The sequence below is a fragment of the Stigmatopora argus genome, chromosome 11 (genome assembly GCF_051989625.1).
Source record: "Stigmatopora argus isolate UIUO_Sarg chromosome 11, RoL_Sarg_1.0, whole genome shotgun sequence".
In the NCBI taxonomy this organism is placed as follows: Eukaryota; Metazoa; Chordata; class Actinopteri; order Syngnathiformes; family Syngnathidae; genus Stigmatopora; species Stigmatopora argus.
In genome coordinates, this window is record NC_135397.1 from 2,739,135 (window position 1) to 2,761,138 (window position 22,004).

The window sequence follows — 22,004 nt, forward strand, 5'->3', positions numbered from 1 at the left end:
GTAATGAATCCGTATCATATTGCAATTAAATTTTGTGTGTGCATGTTTGTGTTTTAAAAACAGCAAAAGTGTGTGTGCGCATGTGAAAAAGAACAATAGTGAAGTGTGTGAGAGCGCAAAAGTACGTAATCTTTCTTGAAGTGTCTAACAATAAATGCACGCTCAAGTGCCTGTTTTCAAAAATGAGTGACGAACGGCAGCCAGCAAGCGTGCGCGTGTTTTAAAAAATCAACAGAAATTGGGTATTAGTGGCATGCCAGAAAAAAAACACAAAAGGAGGGATGCTGGTATATGGTCCTATTAAAATATATGAGTATACGCTCTTGTTCAAAAGCGTAGCCGTCCTCTTTTTCCAATTTGGGGCTTTTGGCGTTGGCATGGACGCCTGGTGCGCGTGCGTTGATGGCGTGCCAGCGGCTTAGAGGAGGAGCTAAATAGTGCCAAATGGCTGGCAATTCCTGCCGGTCCCGTAAAGGTCGTCCATTATTTAACGGGCCCGTAAAGCCCGCCGACTGATTGCGTGGAGCCGGCTTCTGTCACTGTTAATAACCGCCATGTTTGCGCACGGGCACTTCATCGCTTGCGACGTCCAAATGTTTTACAGCCCAACCGAGACCAAAATCAAGTTAGTTGACTTCCTTTGTATGCTCTGATAAGTCGCGTCATTATGCCATCAAAATCAGACCATTAAAAACTATTTTTTTTTGTTTAGTGCTGGAACGCAAACATTTTGTTTCCCTTTAGAAGCACATTGACAATCTATCTTTTGTATTTCAACTGTGTGATTTGCTAAATGTGTGGGAGGGCTACAAAACATGCACACAAACGCCGCTGCATGACAGCACCACTTTGGCCTTTCCTTTTGTTGCTGTTCAATGGCATCGTCGGCGAGGAGCCGTCACGGCCGAGCCCGACTGGGTTTCCCCCTGACATTTTTCTGACATTTTAACGTCTGGATGAGACGGCCCGCAGGATGGCTCCAGCCGTCCCATCTGTAGCTTCTCCACGGGGGCCTGCAGCCAATTCAGATTGCTTTCCTGTCGAATGTCCAGTGTGCTTCTGGCTTTGATTGACTGCACACAAGTGGATGGGAGGCTAGCGGAAGCTAGCTTTGATAGCAATTTAACTTTCTCCTACAGTCAGAGACTTGAGTGACAGTAGCTATACCGTTACTACACCTCCTTATTATAAGTCATAGTTGCGTTACTATCATTTTTCGACTCTATGCTACAGATGTCTTCATATTTTTACAAGAAACTGTTTTATTTTGCCACAATCTAAGCTGCACGAGACAAAAAGGCAAAAGTATATTAGTATATTAACATCCAAAGCCTGTAAAATTCCACACACACAAACACACTATGAGACACGGTGCTCAAAACGAAGGAAAAACTTGCGCATTATAGTCCAGAAATTGACTATGTGGTAACCTCAGTCTCGGTCTATAGAAGATCCCCACCTTGTGGACTTCCTGTATGTGGCTCCAGTTTCTTAACTAGGTCTACAATGTCTTGTGTGTCTTGTGTCTGTCTTGCTATTGCAACAAAGAAATTTCCTATAAAGTTCCTATAAAAAATAAAGTTCTAATCTAATAATCTAAATTATAGGAGATACTGTAAATACACTTAAACCATAGACTTTCCATCGGGGTAACTATTTTATATTATGTATAATGAATTCATTAATATTCTATATAATATGTGGACATATTTGTCCACTAGCATAACAAAATAATCAAATGTCCTGAAGTTGTTAAGCATTTTCAGTGGCAGATCAAATGTCTGCCCCCGGCCAAAATGTCCCTGAATAATTAACTGGGGATCAAAGAACGATCGATACGACTTTGAACGTGACGCCACTTATTTGCCCGGGCAGATGTTGCGACCGGCTCGAGATGCTAACATGCTCGCAAGCTACGGCGGATTCATTCAATCGCTCTCTTAAGTTAGATTTATGCAACCGACCACTACTATTTTTCAAAATCCATGCAAGATTTAGGTGTAATTATTGTTTTTAGCCATTTTAATTTACATGTTACACCCCCCTTTATGGGCCAGATCTCGGTTCGACATCTGGATACTTCCCATGCAGCAAAAAATGATTTATGCATATATAAATTCCTAATATTAAACATTCTATATTCGAAGGAGGCAACACCTATTTCATATCCCGGGGTACTGCAGGAGGACGTGACACTCTGTGACAAATTTCCTTAATTTCACTTGAGCTCAGGCTTAATATGTTCCATCAGTTTTCCATATTTTTACAAATCAGCCAGTCGCGTACTTGGGAAATGATGCTAATGTATTAAAACAAGGATGCACTTGAATGAATTGAAATGCCTCCCAGGCGCACTCTAGGAATGATTTTTTATTTATTTTTTTAACTTATTGCGGTAGAACTGCGGAAGTAAAAACACTCAGACTTTTCCATCCACCGAGTCGGACCATCTCATGGTCTAACGGAGCGTGTCAGGGTTCGCACGCTCTTATCATAAAGCAGCCAAACAGGCCATCCTCTCACAGGGATAAAACACTTTCTTATATTTATTTATTTTTTTCCCGGGGCTCGCCGTTTGCCGCTGCGAGTTCTCTTATTGCTCCCCGCGTGCCCGTGTGATATATTATTAAATCAAGCAGGCATTCGTTTAATACGCGCAAGCCTGGCAAAGTGCATATTTGACATTTTCCTCTTTATCTCCCAAACAGGCTGCAAACACGTGTCGCCCGCTGACGCAATGTTCGCGTTTTATAGCGAATCAAAGAGTAAATAAATAGAGGAGTTAAACGTGCGACATTTGCATTTGTGTTAAATGAATCTAGCGAGGCTTGGGGGAGTTTTTTAAGCTTGTTATTACAGCCGTGGATCATGGGAGGGGGAATTTATCAGATAAGCCGCTTAGGGCGGCCTTTATTTTGCTCGACGCGCCGTCATTGACGCCGCCGCAATATTGGCTCCGTGCGCCGGGGAAGGAAAGATTCTTTCGGGGGTCCCGACAGTGCTTTCGCGGACCCTTGCCATTCGACCTCGTGAAATGTAAAGTTTATAAAAGAGCCGTTTTCCAGATTTTTGTATCGTTTGGTATCCGAGTTGCATTTTATGGACGTTTCGGGATTCCGAAAATGGCCGACGGAATGCTTAACGAGCTTCACGAAATGTAAACATGTTGAAATATATATATTTTTTAAATGAATTATTGCTTAAGCCAAGGGTGTCAGCATTAACGTCAACTAAATTTTATGTTGGCCGACCATTTTAGATATAATATTTAGATTTTTTTGTATAAATGGATTAAAAGAACTGGATTAAAATTCCTGAATATTCCGTTTTTTTATAGATCTAAAACAATGTTTATTTTAGCTTTTTTATATATATTTTTAGATTTTACAAAATGATTTTTGAACTAAAAACAGAAAAAATGGATTAAAAAATTACAATTATTGATTTAAAAGGGGGAACATCAGGAAATTTAATATAACTCTACACTCATTTTAATTTGATCCTAAAACAGAAAGTCGGCACTCATGATTTACTTTCTCGGGCCGGGCCAGATTTGGCCCCCGGGCCGCCACTTTGACACCTGTGGTTAAACTATCGATCCAACTGGACGTATCCTAAAAAAATACGTTGTCGCTGCGGCAAATAGCAACGGATCTCCACTTTAACGGACTCTTTGTGCATTTGTTTGTTTATAAAATGGATGCTTTGTGTTCCTAATCTTGTGGCCTGTGAGTGCATATTAATGATGCGCTGTAGAAAGGTTAATAAGGTCGAAAAAGAACATTTTATGCTCCCGGCGTCGGCTTGGCCAAAGTTCCCGTTGGGTTTAGAAGGTTTGTGTGGTCTGAAACGCTCATCCGCGGTTAGGAGAAGGAAGCGAATGCTCTCGCGCCGCCAATCATATCTCGCTCGCTCATTTCCCATAATACACTTTAGCAAAAGCAACCGCAAACCAGACGACCAGAGTGCGGTTGGATGTATGGGAAGCACTCGCTGTCCATCTGCCTTCCAGATCCGTTTAGTCCTTTTATCGCCATCATATTTTGCGCGTTAAGCGGATGACACGCGTAACAATTTGCCGCAATTTAACCGACAATCGCATCCATCATTGAAGAAGACCAGACCTTTCCCCTTAACAGACTTCCCGAAAACGCCGGCCATTTTCCTCCGCTTCCGGTCGTTTACTTTTCAACGGAGCCATCGTGTTACTTTTGAAAGTTGGACATCGCCATTCTAGCGCCGCCGGCGTGGATGGTTTCGCCCGCCAGGATAAAGAGATTACTTGAGCGTGGATCTTAAGCCGGATATAAAGGATAGGGAATAATTGCTCCCACGGCTTTGAAAGAAAGGAGAATTTCTCCACGCCGCCTGCACTGCCTGCTCGCCGGTAGGTGGAGCTTGTCTTCTTTGGCTGGAGAGGAGGAAGATGAGGAGGAGGAGAGGGCTGGAGCTCGAGATGATTAAGGCGGCGAGAAGAGGGCGAGAGAGAAAGAGAGAAAGAGAGAGAGTGAGAGAGCAAGCGTCAGCACTCCATGCGTTAAAAAGGGCAGATGGTAACGGCGGGTAAGTGAGGAGCAAAGCACTCTGCTCGCCGCGTAGCCACGGATCAGCGCCGGGAGACCCGGCAGCAGCGGCGGTATCTCGCGGAGGGGGGGACCGCCGTGCTTATTCCGCCAGCCCACGCCGATAGGACGGAGGTGCGGGAAAGGGGGAAAAAAGTGGAGGAGACCCCAAAGAGGGAGCTGAGATTGCAGCAGGAGACGACACTTGGTGGATGGAAGCGGCGGGGAGGAGGTGGGGGGGAGGCCGGGAGGGGGAGGACGGGAGACGCGTGAAATATTGAAGGGGGAAACTTGCAGTAGAAAGAGAATTCATCAGAGGAAGACCAACTCCGGCTCATTTCTTTTTGATGGGTTTCATGACACTCAAGTAGGACAACTAGGAGGAGGAGGAAGAGGAGGAGGAGGAGGAGGAGGAGGAAGACGCCTTCTGCTCGCAGTGCAAGTCCGGGAAAAGTGTGCGAGAGCTTCCAATGGCGTGCTACTACATTGTGATCTCATCCACCCACCTGCACGACGGACAGCTGAGGAGCATCAAAGGGGTCTTCCGGGGACCCATCGGAGCTGGGGGACACAAAAACAACAAAACGGTAAGACGCTTTAACTTTTGCCAGCAAGTAGAGTTAAAAATTACAAAAAACCGCATACTGGGAATGAGGAAAATGATGGCGAAAGACCAGTTTTAGAAAGTTTCATCAAATGTTCAGGTCTCAATGTCCGGTCCATTCATCGCCCCCATTCAAACCGGTCGCCCGTCACCGATGGTAAAACGGTATTCGTACAAGTGAAATACCTGATTAAAAAAAACGCTTAAAGCCAGTGAAAGGCGCATCGGCACAAAAAGCGCTGAGTAAGAGGAAATATCTTGGCAGACAAGTTTCGCATTGATTAAAAAGATTTCATCTCGGATCCGTTTGACTTTTAGCGCCGCGCGCGTGCACTTGCACTTTTATTTTGAAAGCGTACGCCGTTAATGAATTTGGGGGCCCCGACGTCAATTCCCCGGCGATAACCCGGGAGTCGTTAGGTCGGCATCAGCGTGGCTGGGCCCCGCCCCCCCCCGGCTTGATTGTCAGCTCTTTAATCAAAGTGTTTGCACAGTTAATTAATTGCCACTTCCATTTGCTTAATTGACTTGAGGCGCAGGGAGGCAGATGGGATGGGGGCTGGGGAAGCGGCGCTAAGCGCTCGGCCGGCAAGCGGCGCGCCGGCCCGGCCCGACCCGATGCGGCGGACACCGGGCGACCCGTTTGATGCGCCGCCAGATGGAATCGTCGCGACTTTGGCGAATTGAAGTTGTGAGCGGTTTGATTCAAAGCGCTTGCTCACACGTACGGACAAGATTCGTTCAAAAATTGATACCAAATCCAAAGGGAGCAGTGGAAGAGTGTCTCCGCCTGTTTGTAAAATTCCAGCAAAAGTCGTCACGATTATTTTAAACGATCGTTTTAAAGGGAAAGATGAGGGCGAGGATTAATGGCAGTTTTTTTCAATATCAGGAATTATAAGTATAATAATGACTATGATCGTGTGATGTTTAAATACAAAAGAGAAAGTCATTGTATGATGTCACTTCTACCCACTCACATTCTTATTGGCTAAAGTAGTAAAGTAGTAATTGATAAAATGTCAGCCACTTTCTGGAATGATTGGCTTTTGTTTTTGTTCTTCTGCACTGTTACACATTGGCAAAATGAAATTGTTTTTTTGTCAACTTATCATACAAGAGTCTTTCAGCTCAATTATTTAAATAACAATATATACAGATTTGACCATTTGGATGATGTAGGCCACAATATTATAATTTTGTTCAGTACAACTGCGGTTTTCACATATGTGGACACCAGATCTCATTTATATACATATTTTTTTTTTACCCATTTTTGGGAATAAAGCAACACAATGGATAAAAAGCAGAATTGCCGTCTGGCTATGGCTCCCCCTACCACTCTAAAATTGCTGTTTGTAAATTTCAAAGAAGTATATATTGAAAAGAGTATAATACAAAGGGATAAGTCACATTTTCAACTTCTCTTATTATTTTTGTTCCTTTTGTTAATCTGAAAACTCTTCCATCGTACAATTCCCCTTAGAAGAAGTTCCTTTTCAGACTTGAAAGTGAACAAACCTGCCACACGCTAAAAGTTAGGTTCCATTGAAGTGCTTCCATTCAAAATTACCAAAGAAATCCACTTTTAAAGTCACCCAATTTACACCACGAGGTTACGTAGACCCCATGAGGGCTTGCGTCGTCGCTTTCATTTTTCTTTTTTTCTTTTTCATAGCGTCACTATCTGTACGTTCGCCACAACACATCAAAGCTTGCCCATTGGCCCTCTTCAATCTCTCCCTATTCATACTTTTTTTACCCCCAAACTCATTGATGTTTGCATTGCAAGTCTTCATTTCATTCGCCAATACACCCATGGAAAGTGACCTCATATTTCACCCATCAAATCCATTCAAGAAAAAAATATGGTAACTTTACATCAATGTATAAATGGCCATAAAGGTTCTCGAAAACAATAATAGAGGAAAAATTGAGAGCACAGGTTAACTCATTGGCTGCCATTGGCGTCCAATCCACTTGAACCTGGAAAACCTTTCCCGGTTGATCCAATCTGACGTGTCAAAGTGAGAGAAGTGAGTCGAAGAAGAAAAGCGAAGCACTAAGTAGACTCTTCAAACGCCGCCCGCGTCCGTCACCTCTTCCCGGAATAGCGCGCGCAATATGCGGAAAGTTAATTGGCAAACAAGCGCACACGACGGCCGCCAATCACCTTGGATCCGAGCGCGCGCCACGACTAATTTTATCTCCGTCGGCGCGGGCGGCCTCTGATGAAACGCCGTGAAAGCGGCACGCCTCCAAATAAGCCGCGCGGCTCTGACATGTTTGCGCAGCACGAAAAAGAAAAAAAAAACCCATAGAGCACTTTTGCCGAGCGCTGACTCAAGATGGTCTTAAATATACATTAGGTTCGTGACTCCCAACCGCTGTGTTGCGTCAGATCATTACAAAGTTCAACGGTGACTTAAGAACAGCCTGCATTTTTTCGTTTCATGCTTATTTTTAAGAAAAAAACAACATTGACTCATTTTGCTTTACGTCATGGTGACGTTGCTACCTGGAGTTCAAATATTCTACATATGGGCGCAACTCACCATTCAATTAGCCAACCACATGCACACTTAGCTTAGCTTCTTAGCGATAGCAATGCTAAGACCACATTTGGCAAAATGAAACTTATTTACGTCTAGTGATTAGCATACAAAACAAGATCTTTAGCACCACTACCGATGAATGATTTAGGGCACGTGTCAAAGTGGCGGCCCGGGGGCCAAATCTGGCCCACCGCATCATTTTGTGTGGCCCGGGAAAGTAAATCATGAGTGCCGACTGTCTGTTTTAGGATCAATTTAAAATGAAGAGTATAGATGTATATTAAATTTCCTGATTTCTCCCTTTTAAATCAATAATTGTCATTTTTTAAACCATTTTTTCTGTGTTTTTAGTTCAAAAATCATTTTGTAAAATCTAAAAATATATTTTAAAAAAGCTTAAATAAACATTGTTTTAGATCTATAAAAAACTGAATTTCAGGGCTTTTAATCCAGTTCTTTTAATCAATTTATAAAAAAAAATATTTAAATATTATATCTAAAATGGTCAGGCCCACGTGAAATCAAGTTGACGTTAAAGCGACACCCTTGATTTAGGGCCAAAGTAGCAAGACCATGCTACGCTAAAAAGAACGCATGTGTGCTACGCTAAAGTTGCTAATGAAGCGTGACAGAGATTTTATTGCCAAAGAATTTTCTGTCTGCTGCTTGATGACGGTCACAACATACATAAAATAATTTAAGGTTAAGCCCGGTGCAAAAAGAGTACAGATATCCACAATGACAACGACAATTTGCTACGCTAATGCTAGCGCTGACGGCGGGTTTTTAGAAAAAAAGACTGTCCATTGCATGCCAAAAAGTAAAAGTAAATGTCTTTTTTTCTTTCTTTCTAATTACAGAGTCGAGATTTTTTTGAAGTAAAGTGCTTTTGTGACAGGCTTTTCGGTGAACTTGTCAAACTAACCGTGGCAGTGCTTAAATGACAGATTATTTCAGCAATTTATAAGAATGATGCAACTCAGATATGGCTAATAATGAGATTTAGGCAATAGAATCATGCGAAACATTTTTCCAAGTAAATATTTCACATTTAACCATTTTAAATAATCTTTTTTGTGTCTGTTTTACATTTTTTGTGGTGCAACGTGATAAAAAAAACGAAGGGAAAAAGTGCTTTTGTACAGAAACACTTCAATTTCCATTCCGATTGTGACCTTTCCGTCTTGTGACTTCCATTAGCATGCAAAGTAATATTTCAATCTGTTCCTCCTACGCCGCTAATAAATGATGGCAATCCTCAAATGGACTTTGCCCCGCGAAAAAGCCGCGGCCCGGCGGGAGATGTTCCGATCTCCGTCGGACAATTGTCCAAGAGCCGAGACCGGAGAAAGTGAGCACGAGGGAGACCACTCGACCTTGACAACATTCTCCCTCATATCCACAAGATGACTTTACTGACCGATTAGACGAGGGCGGCCATGGCGAAATTCCCGCATTCATCTCAAATGGGAAAAAAAAAAACCGACTCGGACTCGATTGATTTTCTTCATTAAAAGGCATCAAAGCCCCTCAAAGACGGCTTTTCTTTTTCGCCGTTTTAACCGATGGATTCCGAGGAACTGGAGTTTAATGAGCAGGGCCAATTTTAGAATGGCGGCTTGTCTCTTAATTATCTGCTCTTAATGAATGTATGTATCATCATCAGTGGAAGTGTTGATGAGTTTTCTCAGGTTGCAAAGCGCCTGCGGCGTCAACCTGACTCATGAGCCAAAACTTTTTGCGGGAAAAAGAAAAAAAAAATACACCCAAATGGTGTTCGTGTGCGCATGGGAATTTTTCACACCTTTCCCCAACATCGGGCAGGCTGGCGGACACGTCGCCACGGCAACGTCCGCCAAGTCGCGGCCCATCGAAGTCCCGATTTCTATCGTGAGCGGGAAGTGGAAACGGGTTTCAAACTGTGGATGTGAAACATCAGCCGTGACTGAGGAGCCATCTGCTGCCCGTGGCCAAGTGTGGGTGTGCTTTACGCGGGTGTGCACGTGCGTGTCCTCCCGTGACGGTGCGAGCGCCCGTTCGAACCCCGACGCTTATTTACGGCGTCGTCATATAAAACGAGTTTTCCAACATTGGCTTTCCATTGGAAGCAAGGAAAGACGTGTAATACCCGCATTATCATCCACTTTTTTGGGGGGCACATTTATATAGTAACAGCAGTCGGCTTTAACTTGAGACCGCCCGAGCCTTTTCAAGTAGCGCTCGCGCAAATTCAAAGTCTCTTTAGGTTTTATTAGTGCTATAAGTCATGGCGATCTTGGGAGCGTAAATCCTGTGGCGGTGCAGTCGGAACGTCGGTTTATTGGGAACGTGAAGCCATTTGTGAGGGAACCTGCTGCTATTTCGGTGTGTGGTGGGCTTAGGGTGCCGTTTCCGCAACACCAAAAAGCAAGACACTTGAAGAGAGCAATATTTTCTTTTTTTTAAAAAATCGCAACATCCAACATCCAAGTTTGCCGAGCAAAAAAGATGAGCAAAAAATTGTCCAGCTACATTAAGTACTGCCGAATACAACGTGGTACCGTATTTTGCTGTTTTATATACCCGGGTATATTAAACGGCAGTGGTATATTAAATGGCGCACAAACGGGAAGGTACGATCAACTACGCACTCTTTATGCCGTGACGGGGTGCATCAAGGTTTTGCAGAATAAAACTACTTACTGCTCAGGTTAAAACTACTTACTGCTGAATAAAGTCTGACTTGGAATTTTAATGAACTTAAGTATCTATAATTATGCCCCCATGAACACCATACAAATCTTGCCAAAAAAAGCTGAGTTGCCGTTTAATATACCCGGGAATATTAAACGGCAGGGGTATATTAAATGGCGCACAAACGGGAGGCTCAAAAAAGCAAAAATCATTTAATTTACCCGGGTATATTAAACGGCAAAATACGGTAAGTGGCTAACTGCTAGCTTGCTAATGCAAATGGAACAAGTGAGTTCATATCATCAATTTCCTCTTTTCGTTAGTGGCAGCCAAAAATTTGACAGCATATCAGATGAGGTAAAATAGCATTTACAATGTTAAATAGTGGTTGCTGGAAATGCAGGATCGTGTTGCATTCAGGGCCAACTCCTAAAGGGAGGAAAATTGAGTGTCGTATTTGAGGATGTACTGGGCAAGGTATTAACATTTATGGGCTGTCCTGCAAATAACCTGTTGCGTGGCTTTTCTAGGTGTACTGGAAATGACCAACACGTAACACTTGACTATATGACTGACAATTTTTTTTAGCAAAGTTGGGGGGAAAAATGACTTTTTAATCTCGGGTTGCTATTGGCGCCAATGGACATGTAATCCATTTTAGCGGAGAAGTTCTGGCAGCAAATCAATTGCCTTAAAGGCCAGTGAATGGATTCTTTTTTTCCTATTCATCTATTTACATCAACTTTTTCAGTATTTTGCAAAAACACAAAACGGCAAATGCCATCTTTGTTGCGCCAGGACAGTTTTTGTCCGCCAAACCTTGAGTAACCCAAGTTCAGTTTTTTGAATGCTACCCGCCTTGCCTAAAAAAATCGAAAAAATGTAGCGAGTACATCGCAAATGTGGGCATTTTCGCACCAAAACGAGGTGCCAAAACGAAGGAGCTCAACAGGTGCCAGCAAAAAAAAACACGCGTAAAACCGGTTTGTTTACAAAAATCCTTGGCACGATTGCTTCTCGGAAATTTATTCTAATGACCTCAAATAATTCATATTAGTCGGGCCCTTTAATTTGTCACATCCCATAATCGCCGGATGATCGCCGTCGTAAATGATCGGCTAATCAGAGCTACATTTAATAATCGCTCTTTTATTCTAACTTTAGAAATCATGAGGTTGAAATCAAGCTGAAAGTGTTTACTCTCCTCAAATGTGAGACACCAATCTCTTGTTTGAGAGCAATTGTACTTTTTATGTTGTTAGTTTGCAGTCATTAAATATGCATGATGACTAAAAATGAAGGCTAAATATAAAAGATTGCGTTCGCCTACAAATACAATTAAATGGAGAGACGCATTTGTGCCTTTAGTGGGCAAATATGCGAAGGCTGGCGCTTGTTACATGGCGAACGGCTTTAATTATATTCCAATCAAACAGACATTTTCTCCATCGCGCTCTGCTGGGAGTCGCCGGTTAGATTGCGCGCGAGATGGAAAGCGCACTAAATAATCACCGCCGCGCAATTTAGCGGCGCCGGGTGGGAAAAGTAAGGTCGGCGGGCCAAATAGGGGCTGCGGAATGTATGGAGCTGGCCCACCGGAATAAGTGTCACGTTCAATTTCTTCCACTAAAATGTTTTTCTTTCAAAATTCAAATGACTTTATAACAATTTATATTGCAAAAATGCATGCATCAAATTGACTTGAATTAACTTTTGATTTAAAAACACAGTTTACTATGTATTTTTTAGCCGTCCATGTCAACTCAATTCTAAATGATATCTTAAATTGAAACATATACAGTTGTACCTCGACATACGATCTTAATCCGTTCCGGGACTGAGATCGTATGTCGAGCTTTTCGTAACTCGAGCGGACGTTTCTCATTGAAATGAACTAAAAACAAATTAATTCGTTCCAACCCTCTGAAAAAACACCAAAAACAGGATATTGGATAGGAAAAAAATGTTGTATTTCTTCTAATTCGCCATCCATTAACAAAGTAACACAACTAGTTGTTTAATAGTAATAAAATGTGTTTAATATAACTAAAAATTGGGCGGTGTTGTGTGCACGAGTATACTTCATTACCCAGAACGCCCTCTTTTTGCCCGTGCATGCGCGTTGTGCGTTTCCTGGTCGAAACTCGTCTGAATAAATCGTTCAGTGCTCGTAGATATCTGTTTAGACGAAAGAGATGCGTCAAAAAAGACGCGCTACAATGATAAACATCCTCTCATGTCATGGCCACCTGGCTTGGTCGCATCTCGAAATTTTGATCGTATCGCGGGCGAATTATTTGATCGAAATTTTCGTCGTACCACGAGCTGATCGTAGGTCGAGGTACCACTGTATTCAAAATAAGCCTGTAGAATTCAAGTCATTTTGAACAATTGAGTAAATATCCTTACATTGACATTTTAGTTTCATCTTCCACATCTTTTAATGGGCCATATGTCCCCTTTGAAGCATTTTACCCAGCATTCCATTCTTCCAAAATGACCAGAACGATACCGAATCGGTCATGCGCGGCAAATGAGGAAACGTTACTCCTTGAAATCCGCCCTGGGTCATATTTAGCATGATGTCTCGTCGCAAACACAAACACGCACAAATTCAAGGCGGTCTCCGAGGGGCGTCGTGGCCCTTTAAGAAGAACAAACACCCCTCCTCCCCCCTCCGTCGGTGCCCTCCAGAGACTGATTTTTCCTCCTTAGATGATCTTAATGAGTTGCGGAGAGCCGCGTGCTAAAGTATACATTAATGGAGCTACTCCATCGCCATGGCAACTGGGGTAGCGAGCGAGGCGGAGTTGAGGGGGCGTCATGGTGACTCGGGTGAACCTTGCCAACGAGGTGGGCGGCACGGAAAGGGGGGGCGATGGAGCGTCGCCAGAGGGATGGCGACGCGGGAAGTGAAAGCAGATGGAGCAGACGCACAGTCAAGAAGTTTACACACGCTAATGTTTGTTAGCTACAACCTTATCTGTTGTCTCCCTCATTCTCAATTTCACCGAACACAACAATGACGTCTATTCCGGAGTACACGGTCGATCGGTCGCCGGTCTTTTGGTCGCCGATCTTTTGGTCGCCGGTCTTTTGGTCGCCCGGAAGGTTATTGATAATTACCATTTAAATCGTTGCTCAAATTCCCTAAATACAAACTGCGAATAACTATTTAGTCATACTTAATGCCCTAATAATTATTAGGCTAAAGAAAAGCTCCAAATTTCCCAGACTTTTATTGTTTTTTGTTGGAGAACTTGTTAAGACCCTGACTGACGTCGCTTCTTAAAGGGACAACGCATGTACATACAAACTCTTCTACACTCACACGTGGGCTCAGTGAAACTGCTCATGGCCATTGTTGGCTTTTATTGATGCGTAGACCATGTTGTTTTACCTTGTTTTGTCGCCGGTCTTTTGGTAGCCCGTTGTCTTTTGGTCCGGGCGACCAAAAGACCGGCGACCAATCGACCGCACACGCTATTCCGGTCAGTTACAGCCAACGAGTCGGTCCGAAATGGTCGGTAAGCCGACGCCACGTAAGAAAATCATTTGAAAAAGTTATTTTTCCACTTTGACGACAACTCCAGAGGGCGCTTTGGTCTCCCTCCCCACAAAATTGTGGACCACCATCGGAAAAGGCGCGTTACTTTGTCTTGTTCTTTTCATCCATCTGACCTCGGGACTTTGTCATTTCTTTCTTTGCCTTTCTGGTCGTCATTTCATTTCCTCCCTCTTTTCTCCGTTTGCAATCAGCGGCCGACCGGCTTTCTTCTCCATGGCCTCCTCTTCTCCTTCAATCGGCTTCTCATTCTTCTCCCCTTTGATTGCTTCCATGCTCTCTCTCCCCCCTCCTCCCCCCTTCTTTTCTCACCTCTCCCTCCCTCCTCATCATCCCCTTTTCAGTCTCACTTTAGCCAGCAGTAAAAACAAGGGGAAAATAATCATCGTAAAAACAAACAACTGTCCTGTCATTATAACGCCATCTCCATCTGGTTCTCACACACAAACGCACACACACACACACACACACACACACACACACACACACACTGCGATATCTCCACCGGCGGCGAATGCGGCCCATTGGCTCTTCAAGTTCGTGTCCTCAATCGCTGAAAGACGATACTGTGTCCTTACTGGCCGGATTGACGCCGTCGATAAAAGCGAACGCCTGCAACTAATATCGGGTTTAGTTCTGGGGGCGTAACAAAGTCGAAATCGATCCGGATAAATACGCAAATTGGCGAAGTGATGACGCCTTCCAAAAATGATGCTTTTGAGTAAAATGTCTGAAACGTTTTCCTTAACAAATGTCAACTTACTTGTGGCATTTTTTAAGTATTTCTCTTTAAAATCCTTCCAAGTCGAGTAAGATTGTTGACTATATTTGACATGTTTTCACTGGGAAAGCTCAAGCGGCTTAAAATTCTACGTCTGATTGGTTGTCAGTAAGTGGCAACTTTATTTAGCTTCAACACGTAACGCCAACGCGCCGCATTTTCATGGAATTTCCATCCATGGACGGCGATAGATGTCAGTGGCACCGAGACGAAATCCTTGGCGGCTAACTCTAGCCGTCGAGGCTCTGTTGAAGACGTTTGTCAAGCACTAAAGCAAAGCCGAATGCGCTAACCTATTTATATCCGGTCCAATAAAAGAAGTTATTGGTTCTCTTCTAATAGAATGGAAAAGGCCGTCAGTCCTCCATTAGTTTCACGGGGAAATTGTGTGCTTTTACTGCAGCGACGTGGACGATGACGGCACCCAAAAAATACCAAAATCTCCGTCTCTCTGTAACATTGACCGCATCGGCCAATGAAAAGGTCGAAAATGAGAGCAGGCCAATATGAGTGAACTTTACGGACAGTAATTTAATTGCGCTTTGATTGATTTAAAAAATATGTTTCATTTAAGCCACAACAGCTGAAGTGAAATTTGTCAGCAGTTCAACATTCTAATGTAATATACACATATTATATGATTATATTTGGACTGGTTTTCATTCATGTGAATGCTACTCTTTGATTAATGAGACAATCTGATAAATGGCCGCCATTGATGCACTCGCGTATAGTAAATCTAGTCAAGTGAATGTATTCAGTATGTCTCAGATTGAGATCAATTTGTGTTATAATTTTGAGTAATGATGACATTTAAGTGTTTTTGGGCGGGATAAATAGTTGGTGAAAATTTTTTGGGGAGAAAACCAACTCTGTAAACTGTTTTTTCCCCTAAATATTAGCTCATTATTTCTGACCAAGTCCAAAAATGGACCAGAAAAAGCATGGTTTTGAAGTTCAAACATTTAGAGGCCAAGTTCCCATAATAACTAGTAGAGTCATTTAATAATCCCTCCATTAATTAGTTTCAAAAAGCCATCAAAGCAAATACATGGAGCATTTAAGACAAAATTTGTGTGTGTTGCTATCTGCGTCTTCATCGTGACCCGTTCGTTGTCAAAGGAAATGCACACAAATTGGCTAAAACTCGACCAAAAGTGTATCTGCGGGCACAAAAGGTCACGATGGCTATCTTTGCCGTGTTCAACACAGGCACACACACACACCAACATGTGTGCACGTGCTTGGTGTTTGGGTGGTGTGTGCTAGCGAGCGCCTAATGACAGCGGAGCAGCAGATAGTATTGATCGACCTGAACCTCTCTGACCATCAATACCGATGATCCCATCCAGATAAGCTTACACGCAATCAATAACACTCTGTCTCATTTTGTGTGCGTTCGTGTGTGTGTGTGTGTGTGTTGGGATGACGTCACTATGACCTAACTTGTCTCACGGAGGAGACATTGTACGTGGTTGACTTAACTTTAACACGCCATGTGTCTGACCTTGGTGTGTGTGTGTGTTTTGCTTGAATTTACTACAACCTGACGTGTCTGACTGACTCTGACCTCGGGTATGTGCATTTATACGTGTGTTTGTCTGTTTATGGTTGACTTAATCTTAGCTTTAGAGATTTGTGTGTGTGTGTAGGTGTTAAGTTGACTCTACTGTAACCTGACACCGTCTGACTCTGCCAGGGGGATGTAAGCTATTGTGTTTGTGTGATACTAGAGCCGCTTTTTTTGGATATTTAATGTATATATTTGTGTGTGCGTGGATTTGACTTGAACATGAGCTGACGTGTCTGACCTAGTATCTATGTGTGTGTGTGTGTGTGTGTGTGTGTGTGTGTTTGACTTTATTATGCCCTGTTGTGTGTCTGGCTCAAGATGGCTTTACGTGTGTGATATACTGGTGTGTGCCTGTGTGCACTTTTCATTTTTAATAAGCATAGCTTTTTCGACGAAAAGTACAGACAGTGTGTGGTTTGGGTGTGTGTGCAGTTTTACATGATACAGGTATGCGTGCATAACAGGGGTGCTTGGGGGCGCCTTAAGGTCAGTCAAGGTGAGCTGTAATGGAAATCTGACCAGATCCAATCGGGGACCACTTGTGGCAAAATTGGCCTCACACGAGGAAGCCGTGTGTGTGCGCGACAGCGCATGTGTGTGTGTGTGTGTGTGTGTGTGTGTGTGTGCGTGTGTGTGTGTGTGCGTGTGTGTGTAAAGGCCCGGGAAGCTGGGAAAACTAATCTAATTGTGACAGCTTCACACAGACAAAATGTTACATTCATTTAACTGAGAAAAAAACGTTTTTTTTTCACTAAGGCTGATGCCAAACTTTTAAAATCTCAGTTTCTACTGTATGTCTGATTGTCTATATGTATTTACGTAATGGGATGATCATTGATATCACAAATCTATTTTCAAACTGCTTGGTTTTCCATTATCATCAAGATGTCGAAAATTTCCTCCATTTTAATGAAATCCAGCCGCCGTAATACAGTCCAACCGCTAAGAGTATTTTATATTAAATTAATACTTACTTATTTTTCATTTCAAAACTTCAAATGTAAGAATATGTCAAATATGTCTCACCTAAGCGCGCACACACACACAAAACACACACGTTTACTGACTGGTATCAAGTGTAAGCGTTCAATGTAAAGCACTAATCAAAGCATCCGTGTGGGGAGTTGTCGGTCCCACACGCACATTCTTTTTATAAATATGAAGATGTCAGTAACGTTCTATCCGTCATCCTCAACCTTTTTTTTCTCTCTCTCTGCACTTTCTAACAACACACACACACACACACACACACACACACACACACACACACACACACGCACACACAAAAAGAGCGCTACGGGTTTTTAAGAGTCTTGTAGGAGTTTGTTTCTATTTCAGGATGATTACACATCTTGTTACTTTTTTTGTAGGAACATCGAGACTGAAGGTTTTTGTTTGCAGTACTGTACATATACACGAGCAAAAATATATACACCCACCTACACACACATAGAAATATATACATAAACATATATGCTGTCTGAGATTTGCTAACTTATTTTGCTTTGGAGAACAATATGTTACAATTCCATATGTATTACTTAGGTCAAACCTTTCTCCATGCATAGTTTTTGGTCCCAATTTTTTTTTTGCGTAGAGGAATATAACAGAAATTAAACTCTGACGTCTAGTCAAGCTGATGAGTTGCTTCGTCGCAAAATAATGGTTCATTATTCAACTCTCAAAATAAGTCTTAGTGGACGCTTTCATGTTCACTGCATACTGGCGTCTTGTTCAAATCTCTATCAGTCCTCACCGTGCGTGTATGTGTGTACTTTTATGTGAATGTGCTCAAATGTGTGCATCCGTGGGGGTGTGCTCGCGCATGTGTGTGTGTGTGTGTGTGAAGCAAGATAACATTGTTGTCACAGAAATCTATCAGCTCCAACAGGATTGCTTTTCATTGGCTTTGCTCGGTCCCGTGTTTTCATTCTTGTTTCCCGCTGCTCAACCTTGAAGCCCCCCCGCCTCCCCTTAAAAAAACCTTACAGTCCCCTGACACCCAAGCCCCCACCTGCATACCTGTCCCCCCCTTGTCTACTCCCCATCACTTTCATTAAGCCTCCCAAATAACAACACCAGTTGCACTTAATAGACTTTAGCAGCTCTTCTATGTGTGTGTGTGTGCACATTTCCCCGAATGACGCCCCCCTCAGCCCCCCCATTCCCGCGGAGAGCGAAATAGATACAAGGAAGGCAGCGACGCGGGAGTGCGGAGGCAGGCGGAGAAGTTGGAGACGGATGACGAGTCGGGAGGGGACGCGGGGGGAGGGACGCGAGATGGGGAGAAATGAGCGAGGGAGGCAAGAGGGAGGAAAAAGACATACGAGGACGGAGGGCGCCGTTGAAATTAGTTACGGAGAGCGCGTACGCCAGGGACGTGAGCGATGGAGGTCAGTTGGCGCCTTACATTTGTCACGAGGAAAAAGCCGGCGTCCATTCCACGCTTATTGGCTCTCGGCCCGCTTGGGTTGTATCGATTGGTTGGTCCGTGCTACACTTTAAAGCAAGGGTGTCAGACTCGGGTTGGTTCGCGGGCCGCTTTAACGTCAACTTGATTTCATGTGGGCCGGACCATTTTAGATACAATATTAAGATTTTATTTTATTTTTATAAATGGATTAAAAGAACTGGATTAAAAGCCCTGAATATTCAGTTTTTTATAGATCTAAAACAATGTTTATTTTAGCTTCTTTTTATATATTTTTAGATTTTACAAAATGATTTTTGAACTAAAAACACAGAAAAAATTTGATTAAAAAAATGACAATTATTGATTTAAAAAGGGGGAAAATCAGGAAATGTAATATACATCTATACTCTTCATTTTAATTCGATCCTAAAACAGAAAGTCGGCACTCATGATTTACTTTCCAGGGCCACACAAAATGATGCGGCGGGCCAGATTTGGCCCCCGGGCCGCCACTTTGACACCTGTGCTTTAAACAGTCGACGATTTGTCTTGCGCCATGTTATGCTGCCCTTGACGGCGATAGGCGTCCGATCCGGCGGGAACCATTCGCTATTGCTAATCGCTATCTATGTGTGGGCAGGTCCCACTGGTCAAAGGCAATGTAAGTTGTCTTAAAATAAAGGCTTACCCACTGAAAAACATGCGCCAAATGCCAATCAGAAGTGGCGATCATTGGAATTTAAGATTCAAACTGGATCAAGTATGCCACATCGTACTGATAATTTGGAAGCAAATAAGTAGCTTGGAAAAGGACATTTGCGTCTTTTTCGACGCAAATTAATATGCAAACATGATGAAAACAAAAAATAATCAGAATGCTCCTTCAGTGACTCATATCTTGATGCTATTGAAATCGATCTGGTAGGTCTTAACGGACCTGAGGACCCCTAGATGAGGTGGTCCCGACTCATTTCCATTGGAGCTCTGCATAAGTTTGTTTATAGCCAAAAGAAAACCACATAAGATTTCCAGCGCAGTTTGGGTTGGTGATAAGATGGGATTTTTTCCTGACTTTGGCAGGTACGCCAAGCATAAAAATCGAAATCACGCCGGCTTACGATGTTCTGCTGCTGTTGTTTGTCCTGGGGGAGTGGCTAAAAATTGGCCTGATGTTCAATATTGGCTTGGCATTGGCTTCTGGCGTGCGTAGGCTGCCTCAAAGCTTCATTTCCAACGACATCACAACTGTCGTACGTGGAGGAGAATTATGGAAACTGTTTGTCAAAAGATGACGGCTGCATTTGTTATCTCTACATTTTTCTTTTTTACTTGACATTGTGTGTCTGTGCCTGTAGAAGTTGGCAATGGAAAGCCACGAATGAATATATTTCAATTTTTGACTTGTCATTTGGGGACATATTAGGAATTTTTAACTGGTGAACAGCTATTAAAACAGACATTTTGTGTTAAAATAGAGCGATAATAAATTCAACCGCTATATTTTGAATGGAAGGGTCCGAAAATCGTGATAGTGACAAATACGAGAGTGATATAATTGCAGAATTACTGGACAATGAGTACAATTGGGTTGCATTTCAAATGTGTTATATATAGGTACTGATTTATCGCAAAAAAATTACACCATTTAGTGGTAGAAAAACTTGCAGGTATGAGGTATTGATTTATCGCAAAAAATAAATAAATACACCATTTAGTGGTAGAAACTTGCAGGTATGGATTTTACGCAAGAATTGGCATTAAATGATATTCTGAGTAGTCTAAAAAGTAATACATTGAACTTGTTAAACCCTAAAAAAATGACAAGTGCTTCTTTATGACAAGCCCTGCTAATTATTCAACATAATAATGGTTTCAAACTCTCAACAACTGTTCTGCCATAATTCTGTTGTGTAAATGGATGCCTCCCACATCTGGAGTTGAGCAAATAAACAGCCCAGAAGCCCATTTTGGGTAATTATAGCAGAAATTTCGACGCGTCTCTCGTTAGATTGCGCACGAGTGCCAATGAATAGCGAAGCTGTGATTACTCTCAAGTCAGTTTGCTGTTTTGTTTATCAGGTCGGCCTAATGACTGCATAGTAATCTAGCTTGGCCTCCATCCAAGGAGGCCATGTTAATGATGTTTACCACCGTAAAAAAAAAAAAGAGGTCAATAAAACCAAACAGTTGGTGCTGGATTTACCTTCTTCAAGATCTGTCATCAGCCATTTCTTAGAATCAAATAGAAGTTTGCAGTGGAATGGGTTGGATGTCAATAGCAGCAGTGTCGAGTTGAATTCCTCCAATAGCAGGCTGTCCATTTTTATGCCAGTTTTTGGTCTGGGGAAGAAAAAAAAATAGTGTAAAAGCTCAAGTCATCTTAGGCGTGACGCCCAAGTTGTGGGAAACTTCAAGGGAGGTTTTTTTTTTATTCTTGCGCTCCATCACTGTGACCTCAGGGCCATTGGACGCCATCCTGGTGGTCCTGTGGTCTATTTCCAGATTGATGGAGTGAGAGGCGATAAAGGGGAACGAGAGAGAGAGAGAGAGAAAGAGAGAAAGAGAGAGAGAGGAAAGATTTCACTAAAAGAGAAGGCAAGAAGAGAGAGAAAATGTGAAAAATATCGGAGCTGTAATCCTCACTCAGCCTGGAGAGGCTTTGCCAAGATGACCACACACACACACACACACACACACACACACACACACACACACACACACACACATACACAAATGCACCCCCTCACACACACACACACGGTTGCGTGGGCTATGTTTAAGACCGAGTAACAAAAAAAAAATCAATGCGAGCACTGCCACTATGCATAATAATGAGAAAGGCCGACTGCAAGAGTGTGTTTTCGAGCGACACCATGTTCGTGTGCATTTGTGTGTGTGTGTGTTTGTGTGAATCTTCAGTGTTTGTGTGTGAGGGCTAATCCCAGCTAAATCCATTAATGTGTGTCAGGCTGTGATAGCCGGTTGACGCTTGATTGCCACGTCCGCCCTCGCGGTGGACCCACTTTGTGTGTGTGTGTGTGTGTTGAGGTCCAAGTAGCAAATGTGGCCCGCGGAATCCCACCGGGGAGTTTCGGGTTTGAGCAAAAGTCAGTCTATTAAATGTGGCCACACGCGGAGGAGCACAACATGATGTGATGTGCCGTGCTACAAATAAGAGCCCAAGTGAGAAGACATAGAGGAAAATGACAGCCAGCAAAGTGAGGATAACAATTAGCAATTAAGCCAGAGTGAGAAAATAGCACTGCTAAATAGTCTTG

The 22,004-nt window shown here is 42.9% G+C and overlaps 1 protein-coding gene across 5 annotated transcripts in view; it reads right to left on the minus strand.

Annotated features, from left to right (window-relative positions):
* The window catches only part of nckap1 (NCK-associated protein 1), a 48,953-nt gene extending 27,889 nt beyond the window's left edge, over positions 1-21,064 (minus strand). For all 5 annotated transcript variants that reach the window (XM_077613880.1, XM_077613879.1, XM_077613877.1 and 2 more), the window contains exons 1-2: positions 20,930-21,064; positions 5,069-5,123 (exon numbers count right to left, since the gene is read on the minus strand). The gene's annotated coding sequence lies outside the window, so the exon portion shown is untranslated. The remainder of the gene's footprint in view (positions 1-5,068; positions 5,124-20,929) is intronic.
* Positions 21,065-22,004: the final 940 nt, after the last annotated feature.